At 39.7% G+C, this 11,015-nt stretch overlaps 1 pseudogene; it reads left to right on the top strand.

Annotated features, from left to right (window-relative positions):
• The first annotated feature begins 7,788 nt into the window (after positions 1 to 7,788).
• Positions 7,789 to 8,937, top strand: LOC126592168 (uncharacterized; annotated as a pseudogene).
• The last annotated feature ends 2,078 nt before the right edge of the window (positions 8,938 to 11,015 follow it).

The raw sequence follows: 11,015 nt of genomic DNA, 5'->3' as shown, positions 1-11,015 counted from the left end.
TAATCATATAAGTAAATGAATCACATTGGATAGTAGACATGATTAAACTATCAAACCAAACAATGTGGTCAAGAGTATTGTATTAGAGAAAGACCGTATTGCATTGTAATCCTAAACTGAATAGGTTCTCCACCTCTTCTGATTAGCTTGGGTAACCATGCCATACTGCTAGGTGTCACTCATGGTTTGTGGAAGCCCTAAACGTGTATAATCACTAAAGGGAGAATTGAAAGTAAGTTTCAATTCACAATCGATTTGAAAGTGTTCTAATCGCCCACTGCCTCGTTAAAAGGAACCTAATGGATCGTACACCGTGTAAGGCAGAGATTGAAGAAACAATGGAGATGAGTAAGAATAATTAAATGGTTTAATTATTTATGGCAAGGATGAATTAATATGTTAATTAATCAAACGAATCAAGTTCGTTAAAAGACCACGGGTTTGTTTTGGGCCTCAAGGCCCAATGGGCTTCGAACGTCAAGCCCATTGACTTAAGTTGTATGACAACTTAATGACAAATAATTCACAAAGGCCTTAAAAGCCCAATGAAACCCTATGGCCGGCCATTTAGTTAAAGGAGTGGGTTTTGGACTTAATTACAAGTTTACCACTCAAATGAATGTAGGTATAAATATGACTTTATAGCCAAAATTCATTTAGGGTTTTTTTTAGAGAATTGGAAAGAACATATCTCTCCCTTTTCTCTCTAAGAGGCCGGCCCCCTTGGAGGAGATTAGCTAGCAATCTCTAATCCTCCAAGGTCACTCATATCTTCTTAAAGTCTCTCCTTGGTGTGGAGACTTAGAGGTTCTCAATTTTGAGAACTTGGAGAATCTTTTCTATCATCCTCCTCCTAGAAATTGATGGATCTTATAAGCAAGGAATGAAGGCCCTCTCCTTGGGTGATTATCCTTCGCTTATGCAAAGAAGAATCAACAAAGGTATAATATTTCTCAACTCACTTTGTTCTTGGGTTGAGTCATGGTTCACCTAACTACTAGGCTTTGAATTTCATGGTTAATGTTTTGTTTTTAAGTGCATACAAGCATGATTCCGCCTTTAATTGTTAATTGCATGCTAATAGATGTTGCTTAAATGAACATGTTTTTCACAAAATTTCCTTCATTTTGGACTGGTTTTGTGGTAGATCCACCTAATCTCAGGTGCAATTTTTTGGGGTGGATGATGGGGGATTTTTGTCACATCCCGACCTGGGGTCCACCACATTTCGGGCCCGCTCCACCACCGTAGCATGATATTGTCCGCTTTAGGCCCCGACTACGCCCTCATAGTTTTGTTTCTGGGAACTCACACGAGAACTTCCCAGTGGGTCACCCATCATGGGATTGCTCTCGTGCGCTACTCGCTTAACTTCAGAGTTCCAACTGAACCTGAAGCCAATGAGCTCCTAAAAGGCCTCATGCTAGGTAGGGATGAGAATATACATATAAGGATCACTCCCCTAGGCGATGTGAGATCTTACAATTTTTTAGGGGTGATGGGGGATGGGAGAAAGGGGTGGCTAGGGTGGGACGGATTGGGGCTTTTTTTTTCTCCCATCTTCTTCTTCTTTTATTGCAGGTTTCTGGGGAGGTCGCTTGGGGGTGATATGAGCATATTTATGCGCCTTAGTTAGTTAGTTCTTATGCATTTATGTTGTGTTTTCTTAGTTAAGTTAGTCTTTTAAGCTATTTTCATGTGTTTTCAGGTTTTAAGGACAAAGTAAGCAAAAGGATGCAATTTGGAGCATTTTGGAGCAATATTGGGCTAGAATGAAGTTCATGCACATGAAGCACAAAGGATGGACAAATTTGAAGGATTGATGAAGCTAGGAATGTGTTTTGAAGTTGAAGAATTGAAGATACAAAGTTTCCTAGTTGAGGTAGGAAAGGGCTTAAACGAAGGATTCCTAATCAATGTAGGAGTCCTAATTAAAGATGGATTCCTAGACGAAAGAAGTCTCCTACTCAAGCAAGGTTTCCTATATGAAGAAGAAGAGTTAAAGCCAAAGAATCAGCTCAAGATAAGGATCTTATCCAAAACCTCATCCATAACCTTATCTTAGCTTATCTTATCCAAACAAACCTTATCCTATCCTATCTTAGCCTAATCCTAAACTATCCACATCTCAGCCACTTAGGAGGGTTTCTAACTAGATTAGGATGCTTAAAATGGGATTTCTAGAAGACCTAATCTTATCCTACAAAAATGGCGCCTAGGAGCCTTTCTAGAAGCCTAAAAATCTGCCTTGTATTTCTTTCTAGAAACTATCCTTTTGCCGTGAGTTCTCACCCATTTCCTTTGGGATTTTGGTTTCTAGAAGCCTTATCCTTTCACACTCTTTGTGCCGCACATTATCTCCCATTCCTTTTGGGTTTTTGACTTGTTTTCCTTATAGGATTGTATGTTATTATCCTATTCAGTTTAGGCCTTTAAAACCTTGTCCTTGGCTACCTAGGAGATGGGATTTTCAGCCTATAAATACAAGCCTATGCCGCACCCTTTCACTCACCACCCTCTACCATATTTTCACTACATCATTCACCCAAAAACCCCTCATTGTGCCGTGAGTTTGCAAGGAGAAGAAGGAAGGAATCTGGAGCCGTGCATGCCATTCAAGGAGCTTGGATTGTTGGAGCGATTCTAGGTGTTTTCTATCTTTATGTTAATGTTTAAATTTATTCATCTTTGTTTATTTGCGAACATGAGGAACTAATTTCTTTATAGTTAAAGGGGAATTCAAAGCCATGATCATATGTTTTATATGACTTGATTACCTCCAGTTATGATTTCATGAATCGTGAATGTGGTTTACTTATCTATTTGATTGATAACATGTTTATGTATGTTAATTAAGGATGCATACTTAAGTCGCATGCATGAATTTGATGCTAGAGTATAAGGGAATTTCACCTAATCGTTATTAACTTATATTCATAAGTAGTAAAAGTCGCTAGTCACGATTGTGTTAGGTAAATCCTTGGCAAGAGTAACATGCGTATCCCATAGTTATGAATGCCTCGTCAATGCTTATGATTTCCATTGAACTTGATGATCTTTGATATGTGTCTCTATCATGCGTATTCCATAGCTAGGGTCCTTGATAAGAATAATTTGGTTGTAATGCGTATTCCATTCAATTCAATGAATCTAGGGAAATCTGAGAATTAATTGGTGCAATCTAGTTAATTTGGGGCATTGTCATTCATGGTTTGTTGAAAGAGTAACTGGAAATCGAGTGGTATGCATATGTTTCATGTGTGGAGAAGGAACCTTCTAACTAGCCTTTCACCATTCTATTTCATCAAAATCGTTTTCATTAAAGTTTGTTTTCAAAGTTTATGTTTTAAAGTCCAATTTCGTCAAAACCAATCCCCTTACTTTTAAGTCTTGTTTTTAGAGTCAAAACTTGTTTCTTTTAAGTCTTTTGAGTCTTTGAAGTTCTATTTTCGTCCAAATCACTTGTTAGGTCTAGAATTGAGTCTTTTTGGTTGTTATTTGCTGTTTTGAGTGTTTTGAGTTAGTTTTGAGTCTATAGAGTCTAGTTTAGTGTTTTTGAGTCTTATTTGTGTTGATTAGCATCCCTAGTTAATCCCCGATCTAGAACGATCCCTACTTGCATCATTACTACAATTGTCATGAATAGGGTTTAATTTGTGTGTCAACATAATTTTCACATCAAATTTTGGCGCCGTTGCCGGGGATTAGCAAAGTTGCTAATCCCTTGGATTGTTTTATTTCAATTTGTTTTAATTGAGTCCAGATTTTTACTTTGTTTTTGTTTCTTGTTTTTAGGTACTCGTTTATGACTCGGAGCTCTCATCTGGTCCGTGAACACATCTTGGACTTTGACGACGATTTTGAACGAGAGTTGAGACGAAAGAGGAAGAATCCAGAACCTAGTGAATGAAGTTCAAATTCAGAAGCCGAAGTTGAGATTGAGGAAGAAGAACCCACGGCACAAGTGGGTGAAGTTGAGACAGTCATGGCACAAGACAATCGTACAATCAAGGAGCTCTCGGCTTAGGGATTGGACAATGCCTCACCTCTATGTATTCAATATCCGGCGGCTGCCCAAGGAAAGACTGAGGAATTCGAGGTAAAGTCAAGTTTGCTACACCATATTCCGAAGTACCATGGGTTATCCATGGAGGATCCTAACAAGCACTTGAAAGAGTTCGAGGTGGTGTGTTTAAGCATGACTCCAATCAATGTCGACGGGAGTATATTGAAGATGAGGGCCTTTCCCTTTTCTCTCCTGGAAAAGGCGAAAGATTGGTTGTATGAATTGGCTCCCGGAACGGTCACATCTTGGGAGAGCATGAAACGAGCTTTCTTGGAGAAGTTTTTTCCAACTTCTCGAGTCATCCTCCTATGAAAAAGGATAAGTGGAATTCAACAAGAAGAAGGTGAGTCTTTTCCTACATATTATGAACGTTTTAAATCTCTTGTCACTTCTTGTCCACAGCATCAAATGAAGGAGGAGCTTCTCCTACAATACTTCTACGAGGGACTTCTACCAATCGAACGACAAATGCTAGATGCTTCGGCGGGAGGAGCTTTGGTGGACAAGACTCCCACGGCAGCAAAGACTTTGATTGCTAATCGAGCGTTGAACGCTCAACAATACGAAGGTGTTGGACAAAGAGGCCCTCCACGGCAACACCAAGTGAATGAGGTAAGTGCCATAACCGAACTTCAAAATCAAATGGCTAACCTTACTACGTTGCTTTCTCAGGTTGTGGAAGGGCCAAAAGTTCAAAATGTAAGTGCGTGTGGCGTATGTTCCATGCAAGGACATCCTACGGACAAGTGCCCACAATTAATTGAGAACGGAGGGTGGGAGACCCTCAATGCCGTGGGCTTTGGACAACAATACCAACAAAGGAATGATCCATTTTTGAATACTTATAATCCCGGTTGGCGTGATCATCCGAATTTCAAATGGCGGGAACCCCAACAAGGCCAACAACAAAGCACATTTCGGCAACAACCCCCGGGTTTCTATCAAAAGCCATTCGTACCCAATCAAACTCAAATACAATCTGCCCCAACAAATTCAGGTACGTCTTTGGATAATGATACAATTCTTAAATTACTCAACACTTTGTCTCAGGGGCAAGAGAATCAAACCAAAGCATTGCAAAGCCAAGATAAAAGGGTGGATCACTTGGAAAAGCAAATTGGGCAGATTGCAGAGTTTGTAGGACAGTTTCGAGACCAAGGAAGACTCCCTAGTTCAACCGTTGCAAATCCAAAAGGGGGATTCGAAACCGCCAAAGCAATAACATTAAGGAGTGGTAAACAAGTTGGAAGTGAACCCCAAGCATCCAAATCAAGTCATGAAGAGGATGAAAAGTTGCAGTTTGAGGAGGACACACAAACCTCACCTACGGCAAGGATGGAACACCCTATGCCGCAACCTCCTTGCAATTCCAAACCATATAATTCGGCCAAGGTAAGCTCAAAACCGAATTCTTCTAGTTCTATTCCACTAAACGTGCCGTTTCCTAGCAGGTTGAGGCAATCCAAGAAGGAGGAGACCGAGAAAGACATTTTGGAGACATTTTGGAAAGTGCAAGTCAATATACCTTTTCTTGACGCAATTAAGCAAGTACCTAGGTACGCCAAGTTTTTGAAGGAACTATGTACAACAAGAAGGAGAATTTCAAACAAAGAGGTTGTCCAGGTAAGTGAGAATGTTTCCGCTGTTTTGCAAAGAAAATTACCCCCTAAATGCAAAGATCCGGGGAGTTTTACAATTCCATGTGTTATAGGCAATACTAAATTTGAACATGCTATGTTAGATCTAGGAGCTTCAATTAATGTCATGCCATACTCGATTTATGCATCTATGAACTTAGGAGAGCTTAAAAACGATGGTGTTATAATTCAATTAGCCGATCGTTCTAATGCATATCCGAAAGGAGTTTTGGAAGATGTGTTGGTGCAGGTGGATAACTTGATATTCCCAGCAGATTTTTACGTTTTAGAGATGAAGGACTCACCAAATGTCACCCCATTGCTGATTTTACTTGGGAGGCCCTTCATGAAAACAGCACGCACCAAGATCGATGTGTTCAAGGGGACGTTAACAATGGAATTTGATGGGGAGATTATTAATTTTAACATTTCTGAAGCTATGAAATTTCCTAAAGATGATCATTCTTGCTTTTCTATTGATATATTGGATGAATTGGCACAGGATTATCTTGATATGTTGGAAGACGATCCCCTTGAAACGACAATTGCACAAGGACTTGGCATGAAGCCCAATCTGGCCGTACCTAAGGAGGAGCATGCCGAGCTTGTGGCTGCCTTTGATTCACTGCCACAACATCATGGTAAGCCTTCTAACCCAATTCCAATTCCCGTTTCCACTAATACGTTGTTACCGTCTGTGATTCAGGCCCCCGTTCTTGAGCTTAAACCATTGCCGGATCATTTAAAGTATGTATTTCTGGGAGATGAAGAGACGTTGCCCGTCATTGTCTCCTCATCACTCACGGCATTAGAGGAGGAAAAGTTGATTCGGGTGTTGAAAGAGCACAAAACAGCCATCGGATGGACATTGGTCGATATTAAGGGGATTAGCCCTACAACATGCATGCATCGCATATTTCTAGAGGAGGGGGCTAAACCAACTCGAGAGGCTCAACGCCGACTCAACCCTCCGATGATGGAAGTTGTGAAAAAGGAGATTATAAAGCTTCTCGATTGTGGAGTGATTTATCCAATTTCGGATAGCCGTTGGGTCTCACCGGTTCAAGTTGTCCCAAAGAAGTCCGGAGTTACTGTGGTGAAGAATGCCGAGGATGAGCTTGTGTCAACCCGTATTCAAACAGGGTGGAGAGTGTGCATTGACTATAGGAAGCTCAACAACACCACAAGGAAGGACCACTTTCCACTACCATTCATCGATCAAATGCTAGAAAGGTTAGCCGGTCATTCTTTTTATTGTTTTCTTGACGGTTATTCGGGATACAATCAAATTGTCATAGCTCCGGACGACCAAGAAAAGACCACCTTCACGTGCCCATTTGGTACTTTTGCTTACCGGCGCATGCCATTCGGATTATGCAATGCACCGGCCACGTTCCAAAGATGCATGGTAAGTATCTTTTCAGATTTTATTGAGAAGATTATTGAGGTATTCATGGATGATTTTAGTGTCTTTGGCGATTCGTTTGATGGTTGCTTGGAAAATCTCACATTAATCTTAAAACGATGCGTGGAAACGAACCTTGTTTTAAATTGGGAAAAGTGTCACTTTATGGTAAAACAAGGCATCGTTTTTGAAAGGGGAATTGAGGTTGATAAGTCGAAAATAGATCTTGTACGCTACTTACCCTCTCCAACTTCGGTTAGAGAGGTTCGTTCTTTCCTTGGCCACGCAGGATTTTATAGGCGATTCATCAAGGATTTTTCAAAGATTTCCACACCCCTATGCCGACTTCTCCAAAAGGATGTGACCTTCGACTTCAACGAGGAATGTGAAAAGGCGTTCAAACACCTCAAAGAGATGCTAACTTCGGCCCCCATCATTCGACCACCAGATTAGAGCATTCCCTTCGAGCTTATGTGCGATGCGTCCGATTATGCTCTAGGCGCTGTTTTGGGACAAAGGAAGGACAAACAACCACACGTCATATATTATGCCTCTCGGACCTTGAATGATGCTCAATTGAACTATTCCACAACGGAAAAAGAACTTCTTGCTGTTGTTTTTGCTTTAGATAAGTTTCGTTCTTATTTACTTGGTACTAAAGTAATAATTTACACTGATCATGCAGCGTTGAAGTACTTGCTCACGAAGAAGGAGGCTAAACCAAGGCTTATTCGATGGATGCTTCTCCTCCAAGAGTTCGATATCGAAATCCGAGACAAGAAAGGAAGTGAGAACGTTGTGGTTGATCACTTGAGCCGTTTGGTGCATGAAGAAGACGTCGTTCCTATTCCAGAGACATTCCCGGATGAACAATTGATGTCCATTGAGGTTAGTATGCCATGGTATGCGGATTTAGTTAATTATTTAGCATCTAAAGTCATTCCAACGTGATAAACTTAAGTATGATGCACGAAATTATGTGTGGGATGACCCTTATTTATGGAAATATTGCTCGGATCAAATCATTCGTAGGTGTGTGCATGATTCTAAAATACAGTCTATTTTAAACTTTTGTCACACTTATGCATGTGGAGGTCACTTTGGCACTCAAAGGACTGCATGAAAAGTACTTGAATGTGGTTTTTATTGGCCTACTATTTTTAAGGATGCTAGAACTTTTTGCATAGCATGTGATCGTTGTCAACGAACTGGAAATATAGGACCAAAGGACCAAATGCCGCAAAATCCCACATTTAATGTTGAAATTTTTGATGTTTGGGGCATAGATTTCATGGGTCCTTTTCCTTCATCTTATGGTTTTGTTTATATTCTACTTGCGGTTGATTATGTTTCAAAATGGGTGGAAGCAAGAGCCACCCGTACTAATGATTATAAAGTGGTTGCAGATTTTGTTAAGACTAACATTTTTGCAAGGTTTGGAATGCCGCGGGTACTTATAAGTGATGGGGGCTCCCATTTCTGCAACTGCACCATTGAAGCACTACTCAAGAAATATGGTGTCACGCATAAGGTGGCAACACCTTATCATCCGCAAACAAGTGGGCAAGCGGAAGTTTCAAATAGAGAAATCAAGCAGATTTTGGAGAAGACCGTAGGGCCAAACCGGAAAGATTGGAGCTTGCGCTTAAATGATGCATTATGGGCGTATCGTACGGCCTACAAAACACCAATCGGAATGTCCCCATTTCGGCTCATTTATGGGAAACCATGCCATCTTCCGGTTGAATTGGAGCACAAAGCACATTGGGCCATCAAAACTTTCAATATGGACATTGATGCCGCAGGTCTTCATAGGAAACTTCAATTGAACGAGCTTGAGGAAGTTAGGAATGAAGCGTACAAGAACTCTCGTATTTACAAGGAGAAAACGAAGGCATTCCATGACAGGATGATTCGGAGCAAGACGTTCTCTATCGGGCAGAAAGTGTTACTTTTCAATTCTCACCTTCGGTTGTTTCCAAGTAAGTTGCGTTCTAAGTGGATTGGTCATTTTATTGTTACTAATGTTTTTCCACATGGTGCAGTTCAAATTCAAAGTTTGAAGACGCAACAAGAATTCAAAGTCAATGGACATCGTTTGAAGTTATATTACACAACTTTTGAGGAGAAGGCCGTGGAGGAAGTCTCCCTCCAAGCCGTGGGCACTAGTCAAGCTTGATGGGAGGCATCGTCCGGCTGGAAGACGTTAAAGCAAGCACTTCTTGGGAGGCAACCCATGCAAATAAAGAGGACCTAGGAAGCTCCGGCATCATAATCAGATTTGCGTTTCTAAACCCTACTCTTTATTGCTTTTACTTTGCCATATTTGTCATGTTTGCTAGTTGTGTTGTTTGCTTGTTTTTGTGTGTGTCTATGTTTGAAACATTGAGGACAATGTTTGGTTTAAGTGTGGAGGGGTAAACAAAGTATTTTATTTGAAAAATTCGTAGGATTTTACCACCTAACATTTCAAAGGTTGTTTTTCACTGTTTTTAAGTGTTTTTAGTGTGTTTTGAAGCATTTTAGTATGTTTTAACATGAAAATCCGAAAATCCCATAAAAATTTGAAAAATTGTTTTGAAAAATCCAAAAAAAAGTCATTTTTGTGTGTGTGTTCGTGTCTTAGAGTACCTTCCAACACAATGATGAGGATTCGGTTTTTAATTGCATGACTGTTAAAGAAAGTTATAAACATGGATGGACGTTTGATTTACTCTTTGGTTTATGCTTGGTTGTGGTTATAACTTATGACTTCACATGTAATCACAAAGGAAAAAAATCAGTTTTTGTAACATGCTTGAAGGAAGGAACTCAAACTAACGCTACAACCCTGTGAGACTTGAGCTTAAACATTCTTTGGAGAGTTAATAATCTGTGAATTTGTTGTTTTCTAAAGTCGTTGCATGATCTCATCATTCTTTGCTTGGTTGCTACTTAGAAGACGTGTCATCATTATAGATCCAAATGTTAGAACTCATACCCATTTCATTCAAAGCATAAAAATTGATTAGCATAACTAACAAGATGAAGTTGTTTAGTAGTTATCACCAGAGCCAAAAAGCCTTCAACCCATGCATTTGTTTTGTAGGATCAGCCCCTTTGAGCCTTATTTAGCCTATTTTTGTTGTTAGCCACATTATCCTTACCTAGCCTAGATTAGGACTATTCATACCCTTGTTCTTAAAGGATAATAAAGCATGACTTATAGGGAATTCCTTTTGATCAATGTTGTGCAGAAAACTAAGTGTGGGGGAAGGGAAATTTTGTGTGCCAAAAGAAGTAGAAGGGCATAGATTAGAAAAAGAAAAAAAAAAAAAAAAAAAGAAAATTCGTAGAAAAAGGAAGAAAAAAAGAGAAAAGTGTGAAAAGTATGAAAAAGAGTTGAAAAAGATGTGAAATTGAGCTCTTAAGTGTTGGTTGTTGAAGAAAGGGTCCAAAAAGCTTGAATTTGGCCCTAAGTGTTGCATGAGTCTTCCCCTTGTGTTTCAAAATTGATTTTCGCATGCAAAAGTGAATTCTAAGTGTCAATTTCATTACTTTGCTTATTATTCTTTAAGAATGTTTGTTTATCCTTACCTTTCTTTGTTAGCCAATACCTTAGCCCCGTTACAACCCTTTGCTTCCATCTTGATTGTTATGTGTTTCAATATGTGGAGTTTGGAATTGGTATGAGCATATGATATCCCTGGTGCTCGCATCTAAGTAGTAGCATTCCATTTATGAGATCATATACATACATTCATAATTCCAGAAAATGCTTTTATTGTCATAACATATATGTGAGCGTTCGTTTTCATATTTACATCAATCTTCTCACATATAACTAGTATAGGGTGTGGAGTTAGAAAATCTGTGTGAAAATTGAGTGCATATCTAGTAAGGACTTGAGCAAATTCTCTAAGGCATG

The sequence above is a fragment of the Malus sylvestris genome, chromosome 12 (assembly GCF_916048215.2).
Source record: "Malus sylvestris chromosome 12, drMalSylv7.2, whole genome shotgun sequence".
Lineage (NCBI taxonomy): Eukaryota > Viridiplantae > Streptophyta > Magnoliopsida > Rosales > Rosaceae > Malus > Malus sylvestris.
This window is presented reverse-complemented; position numbering and strand designations above follow the sequence as displayed.